The sequence below is a fragment of the Dipodomys ordii genome, unplaced genomic scaffold, assembly GCF_000151885.1.
Source record: "Dipodomys ordii isolate 6190 unplaced genomic scaffold, Dord_2.0 Scaffold70, whole genome shotgun sequence".
Lineage (NCBI taxonomy): Eukaryota > Metazoa > Chordata > Mammalia > Rodentia > Heteromyidae > Dipodomys > Dipodomys ordii.
Genome location: NW_012267286.1, coordinates 1,036,590 through 1,056,188, shown reverse-complemented (window position 1 = coordinate 1,056,188; position 19,599 = coordinate 1,036,590). Strand labels below are relative to the sequence as shown.

General features: G+C 39.0%; 1 protein-coding gene across 1 annotated transcript in view; it reads left to right on the top strand.

Moving 5' to 3' along the window:
- Ndst3 (N-deacetylase/N-sulfotransferase (heparan glucosaminyl) 3) overlaps positions 1–19,599 on the top strand; it is a 143,274-nt gene that overhangs the window by 52,142 nt on the left and 71,533 nt on the right. The gene's annotated exons all lie outside the window — the stretch shown is intronic.

Genomic DNA, 19,599 nt, shown 5'->3' with positions numbered 1-19,599 from the left:
GGGCCTGGCTTACTTCACTTAATATAATTTTTTCCAAGTTTTTCCATTTCCTAACAAATGGGGCAATGTCATTCTTTCTGATGGCGGCATAGAATTCCATTGTTCAAACACACACATTCTATGGAGGGAGCTTTTGAAGGAAGGTAGTGTGAGCTTGCTGCAGCCATGGATGCATTATGCCCAGTTTTGACCAAGTGCAAAGAAGGATCAATAAATAAAATCAAAAGAAATCTCACAAACAACCATTTTAAATGCGCACCTGCCCATTGCACAGCTCAGCTGGTGAAGAAAAGCACTCAGTCCTGTGTTTAAACCCTGGGATCTGTCTGCTGTTTCCCTGTCCTAAACTTACAAGAATCTGCCATCCATGAAGCAATCGGTGCCCCAGAAGTAAAGTAAATATTAATGCACGGCATTGGCGCGATAGAGTGAAAATTTTAGATTGGTTGAAACATGGTATGTCTTTAGCAGAAGTTGGGTGGTACTATGGGAGGAATGAATGGCACATTCAGAGTCCAGCACTGAATTAGGTCCTGAGTACTCCTGTTTTGTCCCTAATCGTGACTCCTAGAAACCATCTGCTCATAGTTATTGAGGTTTGATTGTACTTGCAAACTCTAATAAGATGGGGAGAGTCACCTTATTTCTTGGGGAACCAAGAAATAAGTAAATAAAAGTGGTAAGTTGCAGTGAAAGTGGAGTATACATTACACAATTTGGAATTGTGTACTAAAGCGAAACATCAATTCTGTTCTCTTCAGAGGGCTAATTAGCAATGTTAATCAGCAAGCGGAGATGTGGAGGAGAAAATTACTTTCACACCACTTCATACCTCTCTAGAGAAAGGAATCTGTGAGAGAAGAAGGTGTGTAAACACAGTAAAGAAAGACAGCAGTAAAAGATGAAATACTGCGAAGTGGGGTTGTTGGTGGGGTAGCCTTCAAAGAGAACGTATGAAGGCAAGCTAGATAAAAGGCAGAATGCTCACTGTCACAAGCCTTGAAATAAACACCAGGAATTGGGTACTGGAAAGGGGTGGGAGGGACAAAGGGGAAATGGGTAGATAAATGAAGAGGAGAAGATGGGAAGAGTGCAGTCCAGAATTCAATGTATATCCTACAAAATTAAGAAAAGTGAGGGAAGGGGTGGGTAGGTTAAGAATGGGTAAGAATGTTGAAAAGGGTAATGTTGATCAAGATGCACTGTATTCACAAACTGCTTTGTTAAATGGCAAGTCTTAAACAACTACTTAAAGGCAATACACTAAATTAATTAGTTAAAAAACTAGAACAGCATACAGAGCTCTGCTATTATTGAATGAATAAATGGATGCTTATCCTGTGTTTATATTTGGAACAATTTGACATACTTGAAAGTAAATATAGTAAGAGCAGGCATGCAGCACCTGAGTTATGGATGTGGTTTAGAATTGCTTCCTGAATTGAAAGAGTAATTCAAAATAGAGATTTGATCATTCTTACCTTCCAGATTTAAAAAGCAGGCAGATGTGTCTTAGGAATGTCAATCATCACTAATGACATGATGACAACCCAAATTATGATCCTTGATGCAGTGTAGAACAGTCATAAAAGACCTTCAGAAATAAGATCAAATAGATTTTTAGTGTTTAAATGTAGATGTAGATCAGTGATTTTTTTTATTTGTCAGAGAAGGACAGATTAATCAGTCCCAAGCCATAATAACAGAGAATAAGTATGTAAAGTATGTGAGCCATGCTTCACATATAACACTCAACAACAGCAGCTGGTGTTTTTTATCATCATTATATTCAATATCATAAAATTACCAGATTCAGTTTTTGTCTAGGCTCTTGAGGTGTCACAGTGACCAATAAAGGGGACAAGGTCTTTAAGCTTAAAAGTTTCTTTGTAGAGTGGGGCACCCAGGGCTCACACCTGCAATCCTGGCCACTAAGGAGGCTGAGATATGCAGATCGCAGTTTGAAGCCAGTCCAGGCAGGAAATTTTGTGGGACTCTTATCTCCACTACACTACAAAGAAAAAAGAAAAGAAACATGGAAGTGGAGCTGTGGCTGAAGTAGTAGTGCACTAGCTTTGATCAAAAAGCAACTCAGGGACAGCATCCAGACCCAGAGTTTAAGCTCCAGGATGCGTGTGCACACACACACACACACACACACACACACACACACACACGAGTTACTTTTTATTAATATGACATTTGCTTAATATGAAGTTACACAATTTATAAATATATGTTAGCTCTTCACAATAAAGGATTCAAGTTCTGAAACTGCAAAGAAGCTGTTTCAACCGCATAGAAGATGTGATATGAAAAATATCAAGGATTTCCATTTCAAACATGTTGTATATTATTTCCTTTTTATTTCTCACAACAACTCTGAATGTAAGGCATGTATATTCTCCCTTTGTAGATCATAATCATAGCCTGGTGCCAGTACTAAGGCCTGTAATTCTAGCAAGAGGCTGAAATAACAAAAAAGACCATGATTCATAGCCAGCTCAGACAAAAAAACTGAGAGATCTCATTTCCAAATAAACAAAAATAGCAAAAAGCAGGACTGGATATATGACTGAAGTGGTAGAACACCAGCAAACCAAGCAAGTGTGATAACCTGAGTTCAAACATTGGTACCAACAGAGAGAGAGAGAGAGAGAGTCATTTATTATTATAAAACTTACTAGTGGTAGACTTAAGACAAGAAATCCAAGTCTATTATCACTGTATAAATTGTCTTTGCCAGCCTCGTCATTAGCCTCGCAGGTGTGTGATCTGAATTTCCCTTCTGATTGGAGTCCATGGCTATATCACTACTCCTGGATACAGGGACATGGACAACTTCAGTTAGAAGTCACATGACAGCTTTTCCCTTGGGTTCTCTAAAGATCCCGAACATAGCCATGCTGTGTTAAATCACTCAGGAGATGAACAAGTGATTGTTCAGATCCTTCCACATGACTGAATATTACTTACTAGTAGATAGAGAAATCACTTGATTTCAGGAGGAAACTAATCTAGACAAGATTCTGTCCTAACTCTGTACTCTAGATACATGGAGCAAATGATTCAGTTGTGTTGTTGTATGCCTTAATTGGCTTAGATCCTGCTTTTATCTCTCTGCCTAAAAGCTGTTGAAAACGTTTATTTTAAAATAAATGTGGATGTTTCTCAATGAAAGCACTAAAAAGACATTCAAAGAAATATCAGACTGCCTTAAGAGCAATGGGCCTGTGATATTCAAATGGGTAGCTGAGCCAAAAGACACGGAAAGTATTCCTGCAACTAAGAATCTGAGAAGACATAAAAAAATTCTGGGCCCCACTTTCACTGTCTACAGCCAAACACCTGCCTGCTTTACTGGGCATAAGCAAAGGCATCTGGTCAACTGTACTACATACACAAGGTAGACTCTCCTCACTCATAAAGGACTTGATGTCCATTTTAATTTATGTTTCAAAGCTCTGTCTAATGGCTGATTGTGAAAGGTCGAGCAAATTCTTTATGCAAATTTGCATTTGATGATTGCAGCCATGCAGGGAAACTCTAGATCTTGATAAATTTGTAGTTAGAAAGTATGGTCTAGTCAGGAGCAGAGTCTTTGAAAGCTACTATGTCTGAGGTAAGGGCTCATGTAACAATAATAATTGGCCCATCACATGGTTTGAAGTATCTATTGTTTAGCTTTTCAAGTGAGAGAAAATGTCAATAGAAAAGTAAAATCACATTGCATTTATACCTCAAAAGATCACTGGCAACATATATTCTCAACTGAAAAGCTGGACCTAAGTTTTGACATATGGTAGTAGTTAAATTATTCAGGATAAAATAATTAATAGAAATGTTTATCATAGAACTCTTTCTCAATCCTAGATGATACCTAATATGGTTGTAGAAAATTTATGATGATTATTAGTAGTAGAACAATGTTCCTAACCACACAAACTCTTTTTTTTAATTGTGAAAATACTGAACAGAGGGGTTACAACTACATGGGCAAAATAATGAGTACATTTCTTATCAAGCATTGTAGCCTCCTCCTTTGCACACAAACTCTTTTCAATGGATTATATCACTTTGGAATAATTTCTCTTTTCCTACTTTACCAAGGTTAGCAGAACCTGCTCATTTACATTAGCTAGAATGTCTATTGTCAATGATATAACTTTTTAAATTAGTGAGCACATTAACTTTTCCAATATGGAAATAAAGATCATAGTACCAAATTATAATTTACAATATATTGAAAGACTTGCTGGCTTATGAAATATGTTATGCTCTTTCAACTAGTTTGCTTGCCAGGACAAGAAGAAATAAATCAGATCATTTCCATTTCTGTGACCCATTTTATTAAGAGGCACATTATATTTTCATTTATTGATGTTGAACACAAGGTATAATTTTAGTAGTCTTAATAGAAGTGGAGAATTCCTGCCAGCATTCAGAGTCCACTCTGAGCTGGTAGGCTGCTTCTAGAATCAGCCAGGCAACACCAATTAAAAGAGACATTGGCCATTATTCAGAGAAGGATGCACAAAGCGTCTCATTTATTTCATAAAGTGGCTGGGGGAAGTTGAACAGGGCAAGAGAGAAGAGAAGAGTAAGAGATATATTATGAAGGCTAATATTCAATGTCAATATTGCCATGGTCAAGCATGTTAGTATAATGGGAAATACTACAATCCCTAACACCACAGCCTTCCTGGGATGCCTCAAACCTTGGACTTACCCAGCAGCTAAAGGAGACCCAGAATGTGTCTCCAGCATCCAGCCCCACTCAAGAGCTGGCAGCAGTCTTGATTTGGCAGTGATGTGGCAGGCTGCTTGGTAAACATTTTGAGTACCACTGAATATAGCCATTCACTCTCAAGATGTAGAAAAGACTGGGATTGGTGTATTGATAAAGGAAGTCACACAAGAGAGAATAGAGTCCTGTAGGGCTGTAAATGTGGCTTAGTGATAGAGTGCTTGCCTAGCATGCATGAAGCCCTTGGTTAGATTCCTCAGTACCACATACACAGAGAAAGCAGGAAGTGATGCTGTGGCTCGAGTGGTAGAGAGCTAACCCTGAGCTAAAGAAGCTCAGGGTCAGTTTCCAGGCCCCAAGTTCAAGTCCCAGAATTGGCAAAAAAAAAAAAAATAGAGTCCTATAGATATAGACATGTGCTTCTGATCTAAATAAGTGTGTAAGCAGAATAGACCCTGACATCAGTTAGGGACACAGGAGATACCTATAGGATGCAAATGTAAGTAAACATTTCTTCAAACTTTTAAGAATCTACTTATTATAGTCTTAAAATGTGACTTTTGTTACTAGTTGGGTATGGTAAGCCCACAGGTGAGAAGACCTTTGAGAAGGCTGTTTGTTATTCACAGCTCTCCAGAGGAAGAGGTGTCCCGCTGGCCTTCGGTGCTGCATGGGGAAGTACAGGGGCAGGGCTGGGAGCAAGGGGGAAACGTGAATGAAGGTCTTGCTGCATGGCATCCATAGGGAAGGCAAGGCAACGCCTAGGATCGGGCTCAATGTCAGTTACTTTGGGTGATTTCAGTGGGCTCTGAGAATTAGAGTCATTATCTCCTTGCCACTGGCCATGGGGTGGTCAAACACAGGAATAATTCACTCAGTACATGAGCATCATAAGAAAGGAGGTGGCTGAGGGGAGAAGCTCTGAATGGGTTGACTTACATAAAGACTATGCTCTCAAAGGATGAACAGAGGCAGCAGTGATGATCACTAGACACTATGTCGGGGACGGGGGGAGGGTCAGGAGGGAAAAATGGGAGAAAATGAGGGAAGAGGGGACATTGTTAAAAAAGACATGTACTGTTTACCTGACTTATATAACTGCAACCCCTCTGTATATCACCTTTACAATAACAATTTTAAAAACTTGAAAGCCATAGATAGATAGATAGATAGATAGATAGATAGATAGATAGATAGATAGATAGATAGATAGATAGATAGATAGGTAGGTAGGTAGGTAGGTAGGTAGGTAGATAGATAGGTAGGTAGGTAGGTAGGTAGGTAGGTAGATAGGTAGATAGATAGATACAAAAATAAATAAATAAAGGGTATGCTCTCTGAAAGAGTTTGTTACTTCTGAAACTTGTCTAACCATGGGAGCAACAGTCTTTTGCAAAACCCTGGGTATCAGCAAATGATGATCAAAAAGAAAAAATATGACATAATGGAGTATTAGTCAACTATGAAGAAGAATAAAATTATTTCATTAGCAGGGAAATAGAATAAGAGATCATATGTTACATGAAATAAGCCAAATTTTGAAGATACACATCGTATGTTCTGTCTCATATGTGGAAATTAGTCCTTAGACATGAATGACAGAGCTGGGTGCCAGTGGCGAATACCTGTAATCTTACAGCTGAGGCTGAAATCTGGAGGACCCAAATTTGAGGCTAACCTAGGCAGAAAAGTTCATAAGACTCCATCTCCAAGTAACCAACAAGAAGATGAACTGGAGGCATGGCTCAAGTAATACAACACCAGCCTTTAGCAAGTAAGCTAGAAGACCATGAGACCCCAAGTTCAAGCCCCAGTACTGGACAAAGGAAAAAGAAATGACAGGAGCTGGGAACATGGTGGCTATTACACCTGTAATAATAGCCTTTTGTAGTTCTAGACAAGATTGGCAACATTTCAGAAAAGGCTGAGTGTGGTGATGCATGCCTGTCGTCCCAGGAACAGCAAGAAGCATAAATAGGAAGATCATTGTCTAGGATGACCTGGTGATACCCTATCTCAAAAATATCCAGAGAAATTTTTTTAAGGCTGGAAGCAAGACTCAAGTAGTAGCAAGACTCAAGGGCCATAGCAAGTGCAAGACTCTGAGTTCAAATCCTCTACCACAAAACTAAAAGACCAAAAAGAATGACAGGATCTGTGTGTGAGTTGGTATCAGTGAAAAGAAGTGGAACAAAGGTAAATATGGTTGAAGTACTCTGTACAAGTACATGGAAGTAGAATGGCAAAACCTGTTGAAATCCTCTCAGGAAGCAGGCTTGAAGGGAGACAGGGAGGATGGAAGTACATTTGATCAGGATACAGTGCGTGCCTGTATGGGAATGTTACCAGGAACCTTCTCTGTACACTTAACACATCTCATAAAAATGGAGGAAGGCGAAGTGCAGGAGATCAAAAGGCACGCCTATGTGACGCTTGCACATGCATCTCTCCAGCTTCTGAGTCTTGGAGCACTCCCTTCTGTTTTGAGACCTCCTTGTCATTCTGGCTGCCATATTTGCAGCACTTCTAACTGGTCATACTCCTACCCCACCCCCACCCCCAATCTGAGCATTGACTGTGCCTGTCACTGGGGAACAGATAATAATAAAATATCCTTCCTTCATTTGCACTTGGTTTTGTTATCATGCGTATATCTCCCAGCCCTTCAAGAGGCAGTTAGTTAAAGCCTCTGTCCAGTGGCTTTTATTAACTAAATGTAAGTTTGAGAATGCAGTTGGCCATTTAATATTTCATATTCATTGTCTGCTCAGTATTTACTATATAAATATCATACTTAAGATTTATTATATATCTGGACACAAGTGACTCACATCTGAGGCTGAAATCTGAAGATCATGTTTTGAAGCCAGCTGGGTTATAAAAGTCTCCGAGACTCTTATCTCTAACTAACAACTCAAAAGCCAGAAATGGAGGGGTAGCTCAAGGGGTAGAACACTAGCCTTGAGTGAAAAAGCTACATCCAGGCCCTGAGTTCAAGCCCAGTACTGGAATGCACGCGCGCGCGCGCGCACACACACACACACACAGAATGTTTTATTCTGTCACATAACAGACTTTATATTTTTGCCAGCTTTGTGCCTTTCCTATATTTTATGGTGCCTGCAGTTTTATCAAGTTACTGGAAAAGCTGAACATAATAATATCATACTAGCAGATTTGTGCAAGAACAACACAGCCTTCATTCCAAATTTATATAGGCTCAATAATCACCATTATTTCAAAATAGTTCACATATCAACTACAAATCTCTCTAATTCAATAAGCATCCACAAGGAATATACAAAACATTTCAGGGAGCCTTTAGAAAGTCAAGAATGAAGATATGTGAGACATTTTTATGATAGCAATTTAGCACTTTTATTTTGAAAGGAATTTATAGGGGCCAGGTCTGGTGGCTCGTGGATATGATCCCAGCCAAGTGGGACGTAGGTCTCAGGAGGATCAAGATTCCAGGCCAGCCTGGATAAAATGTTAGCAAGACCCTAACTGAAAAAAATAACTAAAACAAAGGATGTGGCTCAAGAAGTAGAGGATACTCTGGATCCTAGTGTCCTGGGTAGCTAAGATCACAGGCATGAGCCACCAGTGCCCGACTCGTACTTAACCCATCCTAGAGAAAGATTCCATGTTTTCTTTATTTTATTTTATTTTATTTTTTTGGTTGGCCGTGGGGCTTGAACTCTGGGCCTGGGCGCTGTCCCTCAGCTCTTCAGCTCAAGGCGAGCGCTCTACCACTTGAGCTACAGTGCCACTTCCGGTTTTCTGGTGGCTTATTGGAGATAGGAGTCTCACGGTCTCTCCTGCCCGGGCTGGCTTTGAACCGCGATCCTCAGATCTCAGCCTCCTGAGTAGCTAGGATTACAGGCGTGAGCCACCAGCGCCCGGCTAGATTCCATGTTTTCTAACAATACCAAGGGTGTAGAGACTCATTTCTCAGTTCCTTTCCCCTTTTCCTCTTACAGAAATGCAAGCTTTCATCTCTAGCACATATATCTGGTGACTTAAACTGATCTTGCGAAAAGAAAGACAAATTTAGCACATGTACTATATGAAAATAGCCCCTCGCTGTCCAAATTTATGTGGACATGAAGTGATCTAAAGCCTTTCAGAGTTCTCCTATAAATTCTTACTTGTGGGATGAAGCGGGGTGTGCAGAAGGGGAAGGTCTATTTGCAGAGCCATGATTGCTGCTCCTGAGTCTTGATTGCTTTGGCCATCCTTATGTTCACTTTCATTGGAGAGGTCATGTTTTCTGATCGTTTTGTGTTTGCTGGTCATTAAACACAGCTGGGAGGTAAGGAATGGCCTAGGAGAAGGGAGAATAAATTCTGTATAGAGCTAACCCTGGGCCTACTTTGATGTTTTCTTCCACTCTGCACTATCAACCATTTCACTGATTTCCAGGCACTGCTTTCTATTTATTAGTATTATTAGTATTACTTTTAGTGCTACTACTATTATTATCCTTAAGTAGTGTACAAAAGAGTTGCAATTTAACAATGCAGTTTACAAATACAATATATTTTGATCTTATCACCCTTTTCAACATTGCTTTCTCTTTTGAGTTTTTTTTTTATTGTCAAGGTGATGCACAGTGGGGTTACAGTTGCATAAATAAGGTGATAAGTACATTTCTTGTCAAATTTGTTAACCCCCTTCCCTCATTTTTTCTCCTACTTTCTCTCCCCCCAAACCTCCCGAATTGTACAGGTCATTTCCAACATATTGTCTTGTGAATATCGCTGTTGCGCTGGTTCCCCCCTGTCCTTTGACTCACCATTCTGTTGTTCCCCTTCACTTTCCTAATTCAAATTAATGTATATACAATACCAGAGTACCAAAATCAAATATAGTGACAACAGGGGATATACCATAGGGGGAAGAATTTACAAAAGAAACAAAAAAAATCACATAGTACATTAAAAACAACAAAGTAAAACCTCTTGTGTCCATGTCTTAGAGCTCATTTTGCTTAGTATCATCTTCTATGGTTTGGGGTTTGTTAGTAGTGGAGTTTGAACTCAGTGCCTGGACACTGTCCCTGAGCTCTTTTGCTCAAGGCTAGCGCTCTACCTCTTTGAGCCACAGCACCAACCTCAGATCTCAGCCTCCTTGAGTAGCTAGGATTACAATGTGAGCCACCAGCACCTGCCAACACTGCTTTCTTTGTATTGTTTAAGGTTCTTTTTTCAAATTTTCACCACCATTCCATTTTTCATTTTCCTTCCCACATCTGGACTGCTATAGCTCCCTACTCCCCCATTCTTTTCATTCACACTTGCATTGGGAATGTTGTCAAACTCAGATGATTTTGCCTTCACCATGTGACAGATACCTGTATTTCAGGTAGGAAGATTCTTAACTCTCCTGGGTAAATGCTCAGCTCCCCCAGATTAACCAGACATTGTCTTAGTTCTTTCCACCTGTAAGTCTGATTATTCTCATATTTGAAAGCTTGCAGAACTTAAAGTTATTTTTCTAAGATTACACAGCCAGTGGCTGCTGGGAAAAGGGTTTTATTTCTTGTAAGTCAAACTCCAAATACTTAGACACTACCATAATTTGCTCATTTGAAAGCTACCACATTATTGATACTACTATTACACAAACCTCATAAGAATGTGATTACTTCTCTAACAGGGAATACTTTTAAAACAGTCAGTACATGACAATAAGGTCTCTCTCTTCAATCATGGTTTCAAATATGGTTTATATCATTTCTTTTTGGGCATTCATTTTACTTTATGTACTTACTTAGTCATTTTTTTGTTTTCCATTATTCATAAGTAGTTGCATAAGGGGATTTCATTTCAACATTTATGAGTACAATGTATATTGATCAATGGCACCCCTTCCATCATTCTCCCCAGTTCTCCAACCTCACCCATACACTTGATGATCCTACTTCCATTTTTACACATGTATATTGGATATTATGGCTGCATTCTTCTCTGCTCCCTCTCTGCATTTGTCTCCTCTCTTCCTGTTGACCTCGCTCACTCCCCACAACAGCTTCTTGATATTCATTTGGTTAAACTGTTTGTTAGCCAGCTGCTTACCAGCTGTAATCCTAGCTACTCAAGGAGGCTGAGATCTAAGGATGGCAGTTCAAAGCCAGCCCAGACAGGAAAGGTCATAAGCCTCTTATCTCCAATTAACTACCAGAAAACCAGAAGTGGTGCTGGGGCTCAAAGTGGTAGAGCACTAGCCCTAAGTGAAAGAGCTCAGGAACAGTATCCAAGACCTGAGTTCAAGCCTCATAACCAACAACAACAACACAATTATTTGTTAGTTGTTCAAAATAGCTGTGCCATTGGAATCGCCTCCTGCTTATACCACACTGTAGTCGATTTTCTTGTATACATATGCATATGGCCCTGTATAGGTTTTCATATATGTTTATAAGTAACATCCAATTTATAATTTAGATCTAATTTCCACATATGAGAGAAAACACTATAGCCTTTGATTATCTGAGACTGATTTACTTCACTTAACATAATTGTTCCAGCTTCATCCATTTTTCTCTACTATTCTTCCTGATGGATGAGAAAATATAACTCCATATGTATATATATACAATATATATACACAATATACACACAATATTACCTATATTATGATAATATATATAATAAATATATAATATGTAATATAATATATGGATCTATCCATCCTTTATAGAGCATTTAGGCTGTTTCTATAACTTAGCTAAACAAACATTACCACCCCAATGTATTACAAATACCAAAGTGCATGCAATAGTTCTGACAAACAAACATCAGCCTACTGTTTTAGAAATACAAAGCTTCAATCAAAATTAGTAGTACTGTGTTGACTTAAAGATTCCGAGTTTAATCAGCCTTGTATATTTTCAGAGAGACTACATATGTTTCAAAGAGTCTTGGAAATTTAAAACTGCTACTAAATTGTTTATAGCTTTATTAACTCTCAGAGACCTCAGGGGTCCAAATAAAATTCACTGCTTCAAACTCTGAGAAAGCTAGATTAAATTGACCCCACTAGTTCTTTCACTGTATCCCCAGATAATTTTCTTTTTGGTTATTTCACTACAATATAAAAAATAAAGCTTCATAAATTCTTTTTATTTTGTATTTCTGCAAACTCTCCTTCTTGTGTTTACTTGAATAAATCATAGCAATTCAAACAAAAACCATCCTGGTGCATGCAGAGTACAAGTGTTTACATCAATCCTCTGGATATTCTCAAAAAGCACATCCTTTAGTAGTGCCGTTACTCATATGGCACTCAGCAAATACATGATAGCCCTCCAACAGTTCTGAAGGGAACTTGAAGAGAAGAAGCCACACTGCACTGTGAAGTGGAAGTAGACACAAAGTTCACAGATGTGAGGGAAGACTGGAGGAGAATCTGTCACTTGACCCCCACTCCTGTACTTTTAGAGATCATAATCGAATATGAAGGAGAAAGAAGAGGATGTGCACATTGTGTAACCCTTCTCAGTTCTGCTACTGAATTTTTAGATTAACTTTTATCTCTGGGATTTGTTCTCGAATTTGACCTGCTCAATTTCATTCTAACACATCAAGTAATTCACCTAGTGGCTTGCAGGTGCACCTGAGGGAAATGGGTGGTGTGTAGGAAGAGTTTCTGCTGATACTATTTCTACTATTGATGACACTTATTGATCACTTATTTCCCATTTAATATACAATACTGAGTACTTTTGCCAGAAGATATTTATACTACATATTCTTTTACTTTAATCATAATATTCACCTTTTTTTGTCAGTTAGGGGATTGAACTCAGGGTCTGGATGCTGTCCTGGAGCTCTTTTGCTCAAGGCTAGAATTCTACCACTTTAAGCCACAGCTCCACTTCCAGTTTTCTGGTGATTAATTGGAGATAAGAGTCTCATAAACTTTCCTGCCTGGACTGGTCTCAAACCATGATTTGCAGATCTCAACCTCCTGAGTGGCTAGGCTTACAGGCGCAAGCCACCAGCACCTGACTAACATTTCTGAGAGGACATTTATTCTATTGGAGAAAACTAGTTTTTTTAATTACATACAACACATGATGATAGTGCATATTTTTGGAATGTCTGCTCTTAAGAATTCTAAGTTGTTTGGGAGAGAAGGAATGGTAGAAGAAGATACTTACTTTAATCTACTTATTTCTTATTCTTAAAGGAAAGACAATCATGTTAACTTCATGAAAAAACATTAAATGACACCACCACTACCACTAGACTCTAACTTAGTTTAGTCTACCACATTGTGAAATCATTACTTTTATTATCCCAGCTTGGTAAAGAGTTTGAAATTTGGTAAAATTACACGACCTGTTCAAGACCCTATGATCCATGAAGTAGAGCATTGAGATTGAGCCTAGGACTCCTAAATCTTTGTTTTCTCCCTAACACTATACCGTTCTCTGTCTCCAGGATTCCTAATTCACTGATAAAACGTTTAAGTATCATGGGTTTGGCTATCTTAGGATATGGAGATAATAAGATTCTTTCTTTATTATTTACTTAATTCAACACTGTATATACTCTTTTTTTAGAAAGAAGTAACTTCAAGTGACAAGTTCAGACTTCCATTTCACAAGTGACTATATTGCCATCCTATTGGCATCATCTGAAAGTAAATATATTCTTGTAGAAATAATATCTCAAATAAGCATCATTCTTAAGGAATCCATCTGAAGTCAAAATAAATGAAGTTTCTCTTGAAAACAACTCCAAAATATCAAATGCAAATAGACAAAAGCTTTATTTTAAACTCGTGTAAATTGTAAATGTAAACTTTCAATAGCATGAAACAGTTAACCAAAGCATGATCTTCTGTATACTGAGAAAATAAAACATTCCAACTGAACGAGAGAGAGAAAGCAGTTAGAAGTATTTGCAAATTGCCTCGTAGTATATTTTTCTCTGTGTAGATTGCAGCAGATCTGTTTAACTTCTCATCGTTGTGGGATTTTTAATTACATCAGTTTGCATACTTGCTAATCTGTGAAATATGGAGGAAAAAAGCAATGGATCTTTCAGTCATTAGCAGAAAATTAAAAGTTCTTCTATTGGAAAGATTAAAATAGAGATGAACATTAAAAGTAAAGTGCCATTCTGAATAGCTAGCAAGAGTGTAAATAAAGAAATACTATCAAAAGGAGTACTAAATGAAGATTTCTTCAGTAATGAAGTTAATTATGTTGCTGGAGTACTTGAATTCTATTTTTTTCTCTTTTCCTTTTGTTTTTGGGGAATTTTCTAAGGACTTTTTAGCTGGATGAGTTGTAATATCTATACATTGTCTATCTGGAAGTATATGAATAATTTAAGAAGGTCTTATCATTTTACATTTTATACTGTATAACTCATATGATTCCAAAATAATAAATGTGTCTGTGTGGCAATGAAATTCTCATTTTCACTAGAGTTTCAAAGAGGTTTTTGGTATTACAAATGTTTTAAAACTTCCCACATAAGATCATTTTTCAGATAAGCTGGATGTTTCTATGAGACAATTAAGAAAGTAAAAACAAAAAGAAGAAGATGGTCAGACTCAAGTCTGCACTCTTGTTCTCAGAATGGTGCTTGCTGCTGCCCAGCACTAGGTAGCTAGCAGTGAGTAAACCAATCCAGAACTTTATATGTCTTATTGTTGAGTATGGAAGAAAGATATTAGGTAATTAATTGTAAAAGAGATAGGTGTTTACCATGAAAAACAAAGGAAAGCCACTCTAAGAGATGTCTTAATATGTACTTGATGTACATGGGGCTTGTCAGTAGAGGCTGTTTGAAGGCTGGACAGGATAGCCTACAGATCTTCTCAGGTAAAAGAGAAGAGCAGGAGCACACCAAGGTGGTGCAAACCACATATGAGAGGGTACTGAGGTAGGAACAAGTTCAGGGAGCTGGAGGAAAACATGAACATGACTACATGTGCGGGCGGGAGGCGGGAGGAGGTGGCGGTGATAGACTTTGAATGAGGCTGTATTTAAGAGGCAATGGTCATACCTTCAGGGATGAAGATCATGCTAGAATTTTGCATTCTAAGTCCAAAGGAAAAACATGGAAATATTCTGGGTTTGGGGTTTTTTTTTACTTTTTATTTTATATTTTGTCGGTCATGGGGCTTGAGCATTCTGCCACTTTGAATCACAGCACTACTTTCAGTTTTCTTGTGGTTCACTGGAGATAAGAGTCTCACAGACTTCTCTGCCCAGGTCAGCTTTAAACCACCATCGTCAGATCTCAGTCTCCTGAGTAGCTAGGATTACAGGTGTGAATCCCCAACACCTTGCAACCATGTAAATCTCTTTTGAATAGAGATTCATATGTTTATGTTTGTGCCTTTAAAACCATTCTTCATCTGCTTTGTAGAGCATGGAATGCAAGAAGGTAAGGGAGGAAACTGTAGAGTACAAACCTATTTTCGCAGGCTCTGGGGTTAAGTTAGTGTGTTGGTCTACAATGATGCTGTTGAGAAGAGTGAAGCAGATACATTTAAGATACATACTGGAAATAGTACTGATGGGAAGCCATTATTGGAGTAAGATTAGGGAAGGATGAGGAAAAGGAAGTGTCAAAATAACATCTGTCTTTTTGGTACAGCATCTGGTTAGTTGTTAACTGATAGTGTTATTTAATGACACATCAGAATCGTAAAGGAAGAGCAGATCTGGGGCCAGGGCTGAAAATGGAGATTCAGAGTTCAGATTGGTCATGGATTAACCCCACTGGTTCTCTGAGTGTTTAATTTACACGTTATAATAGCATAGCCATACTCCTCAGCCTTTATGACCCATATCTTCTCTTACTAGAAAAACAGAATGCAGAGTACCTAGAGTGAAGATGCTACTTTCATTATGTTTTTCATTGACCTTTGATTGAAAGTTAAACTTTTTAAAAGTAGAATTTTAATTTTAGACTTTCTGCTACAGATTGAAAAACAATATGTGCTTAATCTAAAATTGAAAGACTTGGATGGGAATAGTCAGCCAAGAACCTAGGTATAGCTAGCTCTTCCAAAACATGATAGTCTAAATTTTTCTATGATAGGTTTTTAGGTATTCTCATTCATATACAATGTTGGGAATGCAAATTTGTGTTACCTTTATCCAAAAGTCATTTAAAAGAAGCTACAATCCTCTTTTAAACATGCTGGTGGCTCATACCTATAATCCTAGCTATTTAGGAAACAGAGATCTCAAAAAGCATTGTTCAAGGCCAGTTTTGGTTAAAAAGCTCATAAGACCTCTTATAACCAATAGCTAAACATGTGGCATGCACCTGTCATCCCAAGCTATATTAGGAGACACAAAAGTGGAGGATCATGGTTCCTGGCTAGCCTGGGCAGAAAACCTGTGAGTCTACACCTCAACAGAAGAAGCCGCATGTGATGACCCATTGTTATCCCAGCTACAATAAGAAGCACAAATAGGAGAATCACTGTCCAGGCACAATATGTGTTGTTGGTTTCCTTGATGACAGTCATTTGGTCTGGCATGAAATGAACTCTCAATGTAGCTTTTTTTTTTTTTGGGGCCCGGTCATGGGGCTTGAACTCTGGGCCTGGGCACTGTCCCTCAGCTCTTCAGTTCAAGGCTAGCGCTCTACCACTTGAGCCACAGTGCCACTTCCGGCTTTTTTTCTTTTTGCTTATGTGGTGCTGAGGAATTGAACCCAGGGCCTCAGGCATGTAAGGCAAGCGCTCTACCACTGAGCTACCTTCCTAGCCCCTCAATGTAGTTTTGATTTGCCTTTCTATTATGGCTAAGGATGTTGAACATTTCTTCATGCATCTATTGGTCTTTTGTATATCTTCTACAGTGGAGGGTGGGTAGGGAACCTGTCTCCTGTGTCTTTTGGCAAAGAGGGAAGGGTGGCACATAAGTGTCAACTATCCATAATCAAATGTAACATAGCTTACAAAAGCAACAAAGGGAGGGGAGGGTAGCAAGGGCAATAATAATGACCAGTGTTCACTAACCGTGTAGCATGTCTCAGGAGCCACAGCTACTGTGCTCAGTACATCATTTAATTACTCTTGCCCCTTTGTACTAAGTGCCCTAGTGACCAGCATTTTAAGAACAGAGCATGCAGCAAGCCTTTTGCCATACATCACACTGATGTTAATGGGTGAAATGGCCAGATGTGTCTGAGTCCAAGAGGGAACTTTTCTACCACTGTGCCACACTGCACCGGCACCCAATCAGCTCATGAAACTCTACTGCTGAAAGCCACAAAGAAAAATATCAACTGTGTATATTGCTTACCGAATATTGTTTGGCAACCCCAAGCAAGGGAGACTCTTTTATTATTAAGACAGGTCCTGAACACCTAGCAGGTTACTTGCAGGCATTTATAACTGTCCTGAGCATTGTTTTGTTCTATTTTTGCCAATCTTGGCATAAAGTGGGCCTGGGAGCTGTCCTTGAGCTCTTTTTGCAAAGCTAGCACTCTATCATTTGAGCCACAGCTCTACTTCTGTCTTTTTTGTGTAATTAATTGGAGATAAGAGTTTCACAGACTTTCCTGCTCAAGTGGCTTGAAACCACAATTCTCAGATCTCAGCCTCCTGAGTAGCTAGGATTACAGGCGTGAGCCACCAGTCTTGAGCTCTTAATCAACATGATTTCTTATAAAGTTGCCCTGTTTACAGTGAATCCATCCTTGCTTTCATCCCTGCTTTCATCCCAGGCTCTTCAAAAAGTTTTAAACTTGTGGCAGTTTTTTTTTTTCTTGTCAAAAAAATCTTTGATTGAAATTCATTTTATCTGGTTTGTATCATCACATCCTTACTTTTAAATTGCTTTAATTAATCCTGTACAGACCTTTGTTGACAATAATTATGTGTTGATATGCCAGGTTGTAATTGAAAAATTGCTTTGGGCCAGATGCTGGTGGCTTCAAGCCTTCAATCCTAACTACTCAAGAGACCGAGATCTGAGAATCACATTTTGATGATATCTTAGGCAGGAAAGTCTGTGAGACTCTTAACTCCAATCAACCACCAGAAAACCAGAAGTGGAGCTATAGCATAAGGTGGTAGCCTTGAGCAAAAATACTCAGGAACAATCCCTAGGTCCTAGGTTCAAATACTATGACTGACCAAAACAAAATTGCTTTGAGTTTTTAAAAACTAATATAGACAAGGAGACATTTCAGCTCAGGTTTAGTGATGGAGTAAAGGACTAAGAGTTGCACAGTGAAGAAATGTCTACGTGGGTTGCAGATGAAATGAAGAACACCAATCGCTTCTTCCCAGCCTTCATTAGCCCAGGTGTGACTCACTCTATTTGTGGGACCCCATATCATATCGTCCTCCTCATGGCAGCCATGCATGGCTCTTACTACTAGAATCCTCATCTCCAACTGAACCAGGCTTTGAGCAATGACCAAGAGAGAGGAGACTTTCCAGTGGAGGGGGCATAGTGTGTCCAATGTACAGCAAAGACATGGTGGCAGTCCTAAAGAAATGGGAAAGGAATGCTGGATGCCATAGGAGATCAGGTTATGTGTGTCAGGTTGGGATCAATTTTTGAGGGGCTTTTGTGTCACCGGAAGGAATCTGACAGGAGCTGAAGGAACTCTGCTTTTCTTCTGTGTTCGGGTGCTTTGCATACTTCCTTCCCCTTTTGGTTAGTATTTTGGTGGAGGGACAAAGCTTACTGCATGTCTTTTGCTCTTTGCACATCTGTTTGTAGCACATTTCCACAGCTCAATCCGCTTAGCCGCCTCATACTACGGTTCTCTGTGTGTGACACTGGTCCAGGGCAAGCAGACAAGTATGACTAATTCAAAGGAAATCTACTTAAGTGGAACCTTTGAAGACTATCAAGTAATTAAAAATACAGAAAATAAATTAAGACTCATTCAGGAGAAAAATAATGTCTGTGCCCACAAAACCTGAACCATGTTTCATCATTTCTGCCTGTGTACCCTCCCTCTATGCCCTACAGCAATCCAATCAGAGCTCAGGAACCACCTCAAGCAGAACACCGTTTACCATGATGCAAAATTGTCCTAAACCCCCTTCAAAATTATCCAGTTTACTTTAGATTTCATTTGGGTTTTGAAAATAACCTAAGGAAATTATCCGGTTTCACTTTAGATTTCGTTTGGGTATCGAAAATAACCTAAGGAGGACCATGAGAGTAAGAGGCATTATGACATATGACTGTACCGTTGTGCATGTGTGATTCTGAGATCCCTTTATTAGGAGTGAGCATTTCTAGGTTTGGAATTGGAGCTTCCTGCTTGCTCAGCCAGTATTCTACCCCTCAAGCCATGCTTTCAGTTGGCTTTTTGCTGGTTATATTTGCAGATGGACTCTGACTTTTATCGGTGATCCACTGGACCTTAGAATCCCAAGTTGGTAGGATTACAGACGTGAGCCACCAGTGCCCAATAAAACCTTTTAAAAATGGACCCATTTTATGTATAAACATCAGATTTCAAGTCATTTAATTTTCCAGATTATTTGGCTCTTACAGTATATTCTGCTGTTGTTATGGGTCTATTTCCAAAAAAAATGCTCTATGTAATTTTATACTTTCTACTTTGTTCTGATGTCTCAGAAGACTATTACTGGCCCACATACTAGGGGACAATAGATATGTAACAAACACTGCAGAAACTTCAGCCAACAAAAGAAAATCCTTTGAGCAGGACTGGTGAACTTGAGTCACTGTTCTTCTAATTCTTCACTTTTGCTCTATGGAGAATGCTCAATACTGTTTGTAGCAAGCATTTGTTATTTAAGTTGTTGGCACTATGAGCAAGAACCAGGTGCCCAGAGCTCACACCTGTAATCCTAACTACTCAGGAAACTGAGAT